We start from the raw sequence: 4,621 nt of genomic DNA, 5'->3' as shown, positions 1-4,621 counted from the left end.
AATTTATTGTGCAGATTAATGAAGTTAAATTAATTTTTATATATAAACTAGATTCATGTGTTCATGTACATGTGATATTTTTCTATGGTTGTTGATCCTAATAATATAGAAAGTGTGGACTAATATCTTCTTAGATGCACTAAAGAAAAATTCAATTTGCCAAGACCAACCATAGATGATGATGGGAAATGTTATCTAACTGGTTTAGTTGTTATCGAAGGAACATATTATTAACAAGAAAAGATTGAAAAAAGTGGAGCTCAATTTATTGAATACATGCATGGCCAAAATTTCTATATTGTAGTCACTTGGTCATAGTGACAAAACTAGAATTTAGTATAGTACCAAGAAGAGGACATGGCAAGCAATAGTGGAAGTTTCCTATTGAAGAGTATGATGTTTTTTTGGAGATCATAAAAGTTTGGGAGGATCTAGACTACATGTATGAAGAACTTTAGACTATCTAAACTTATTTTGGTATATATCTATTTTATATTCAAATTTTAAGTTGAATTTGAAAGTGAATTCATGTGGCTTGGATCGTTCAATGAATATATTATTTCTTCATGAGTTATTTGAACTTTGAAATGACTTTACATTATTTTGAACTATATTTTGCTATGTAGAGATATATTATACATGTGTGTTTAATGACTGATTCTACCTAGGTTACATGGTTCAATGAGTACATATTATTTTTTGTGTCCTAATTACCCTATGTGTACCCATTGTGTAAGCTATAACACTCATAATGACCTAGTTGACTCATTAGATACCCTTAAGCTAGACATGTGTCTTAATTACCTATAAGTATACCAAAAGGAGTCCCTATATGGAGAAAAATAATATAACATGAAATATCACCTAATGAAACCTGTTATGCCCTATTAAGATCCATGAGGACCCATTATGTAAGCTATAACACTCACAATGACCTAGTTGACTCACTAGGTCCCCTTAAGCCAAATATGTGTTCTAATTGCTTATAAGTGTAACAAAAGGAGTACCTATATGGAGAAACCTAATATAAGATGCATTATTACTTAATGAAACCTATTAAACCCTATTAAGACCTATAATTACCCATTGTGTAAGCTATAACATTCATAATGACCTAGTTGACTCACTAGGTCCCCTTAAGCCAAACATGTATCCCAATTACCTAAAAGTGTACCAAAAGGAGTCTCGATATGGAGAAACATAATATAAGATGCATTATTACCTAGTGAAAAATATTAATCTCTATTAGGACCCATTGTGTAAGCTATAACACTCATAATGACCTAGTTGACTCAATAGGTCCCCTTAAGCCAAACATGTGTCCTAATTACCTATAAGTGTGCCAAAAGTAGTGCTTATATGGAAAAACCTAATATAAGATGAATTATTACCTAATTAAACCTATTAAACCCTATTAAGACCCACAAGTACCCATTGTGTAAGCTATAACACTCATAATGACCTAGTTGACTCACTAGGTCCCCTTAAGCCAAACATTTATCCTAATTACCTATAAGTGTACCAAAAGGAGTCTCTATATAGAGAAAAATTATATAAGATGAATTATTACCTAATGAAACCCATTAAGACCCATAAGTACCCATTGTGTAAGTTATAACCCTCATAATGACCTAGTTGACTCACTAGGTCCCCTTAAGCCAAACATATATCCTAATTACCTATAAGTGTACCAAAAGGAGTCCCTATATGGTGAACATAATATAAGATTAATTATTACCTAATGAAACCTATTACAACCTATTAAGACCAATAAGGAGCCATTGTGTAAGCTATAACACTCATAATGACCTAGTTGACTCATTAGGTCCCCTTAAGCTAAACATGTCCTAATTACCTATAATTGTACCAAAAAGAATCCCTATATGGAATCTTAATATAAGATGCATTATTACCTAATGAAACCTATTACACCCAATTAAGACACACAAGGACCCATTGTGTAGGTTTATTTCATGGTTATGACTTATATATGTATATATGTTCATCTAATGTTTTCCTCTTATATGTGTATCAATGTTTGATCAAAATTTTAAAATCAATCACATTTAATCATGTCAACCTATAAATCATCTATAATTGAAACAATTGAATGTCTAGAATATGTAATGTTTAAATAACATGCAATTCATGTGTACTTATATTTAATGTTTAATCATCTAAAGTTTCATATCAATCACATGTAATCATTTAAACCTATATTTCAAATCACCTAAGTTGAACCTATCATGCACGTCTAATCATAAACTAGAAACATATATATTTAGATTACATGTCTAATCATATAATTTTGAATCATATGCAAATAAAGTCATTGTACTATGACCCTCAACCTACACAATATATATAACATACATATAAATGTTTAGTACTTACATATGGTATATGTTAATTTTATGTTTAGTATTTACATATGTACATACACATTCATTTCATGTTTTCCTCTTATATGTATATATGTTCATTTAATGTTTTCCTTTTATATGTGTATCCGTGTTAGATCTAAATTTTCAAATCAATCACATTTAATCATGTAAACCTATAAATCATCTATAATTGAAATTATTGAATGTCTAGAATATTTAATGTTTAAATCATATGCAATCCATGGGTACTTGTATTTAATATTTAATCATCTAAAGTTTCAAATCAATTCCATGTAATCATTTAAGCTTACATTTTAAATCACCTAAATTGAACCAATCATGCATGTCTAATCATGAACTAGAAACATATATATTTAGATTACACATCTAATCATAATTTTGAAAGATATATATCAGATTAAATTTTAATCACCATTGAAAAAAAAAATATTACACCAAATTAACTAGATATAAATATAATTATATACACAATAAATATGCATATATGTATCAACTATAGAAGACCAATGTCCAGAATATATCTAAACATGGACCTAGAGGTATAGTGCTAAATGTAGATCAACAAGTATCATCAACATAAACAAGAAATGTATCAACAAGTATCAACAATGTAAATAATATAACTACATAAATATAAAGATATATCTAGATGTACAAAATAACTCATGTTTCCCTAGAACCACCTATTTTTTCACTGATGGTGCACCTGCTATAGCAGTCTACATAAATCATATATTTCAATACATTAGATATGTACATTTGAAAAAAAAATTTAAAGAACAAAACAATATAAATACTTCCATTTGAAAACTAAATAGTCCATCAAATTAATTTCAAATTAACTTACTTGTGTATATTGATCAATAGGATGAATAGATGCTTGTAAATATCCACACGCAAATGAAGTCATTGTAATATGATCCTCCACCTACACACACACACAAACACACACACACACACACACACACACACACACACACACACACACACACACACACACACACACACACACACACACACACACAAAATATGTATAGATATATATATATATATAATTAGTTATCTATAATATTAAAAAAGTTACATATAAAGTATTTAACATGATTTAAATTTTAATTCAAATTAGTGGTTTCATACTTGGAATGAATGTCCAATCTCAAATAACTCATAAGAGTGTATGGAGAGCGCATCAGGGTTAATGGTATCATCCATAAGAAGAGATGAGAATCGAATCATGAATTAGGAGGTAGTAGGTGTCTGCTGGAGATAAGGATGCATAGACTATAGTGGAGGTGGTGTGGATTATGTTGGAGGTGTTGCAGACTATATTGTAGGAGGTGTCTTCTTTGGAGGAGGTTTTGGAGCTCTAGGATGTATCAAAATGTCCTACTGTTTAGATCCACTAGCCCCTATATCTCTATGTGCCTCATTATTTCCATTAGATGATCTCCTAACCACTCCTCTAATAAATTAAAGAAAATTAGACGCTGATCCCATTGAACATACTGGTAGTCTAGTATGCCTCAAGGAGATTTCTGACCAGAATATTTCTCATCATGCATAGATGTTCCTTGAATAGTTGTGCTATCACATCCAATGTAGGAAGACCATAATGAATGTATGGATCATAATGTGGATGTGATGCATCAATAGATGGATTGGTCCGAGATCATTGCATATACCTACCAATGTAATTAGATGACACCTCATCAACCTGAGTAGTAATAGTCACAATGCTAGAGTATAGGTTGACATGAGCATCCTTAGCTGCATAATCTCTAGCTTGTGTATATGCCTCCAAATCTTTGGACGAACTGAAAGATTTTGCCCCACCAAAGTCCTCTTATTAGAGGGTTGTGGTAGGTTAAGTGGTCTAAAATTATCCCCAAACTGACCCTTCCCATGGCCTACATAACTTGGATAGTCTATATAGTCTACATCATAACCTAAATAAAATTTTGCATAGAATTGTTTGTAGAAATAATGTGGCACCTCATCCTTTTGCAACCACATATGATGTGCCCCCAACCATCTAAGATATATGAATGGGGAAACAAGGGGATCTTGATACTTTTTCACTCTATAGGCACTCACTACATGCATAGGTAAGTAATCAAGGAATAGAGTGCTCTTAATTATCTGTATCAAAACCTCTGCATCTATAGTGCTATATCTGATAGATCCTGAAACTGTGTAAGACAAGATGTAGTGATATG

This window comes from Cupressus sempervirens, chromosome 5 (genome assembly GCF_028749045.1).
Source record: "Cupressus sempervirens isolate cs-2001-9-10 chromosome 5, ASM2874904v1, whole genome shotgun sequence".
Lineage (NCBI taxonomy): Eukaryota > Viridiplantae > Streptophyta > Pinopsida > Cupressales > Cupressaceae > Cupressus > Cupressus sempervirens.
Note: the sequence above shows the minus strand (reverse complement) of the source record.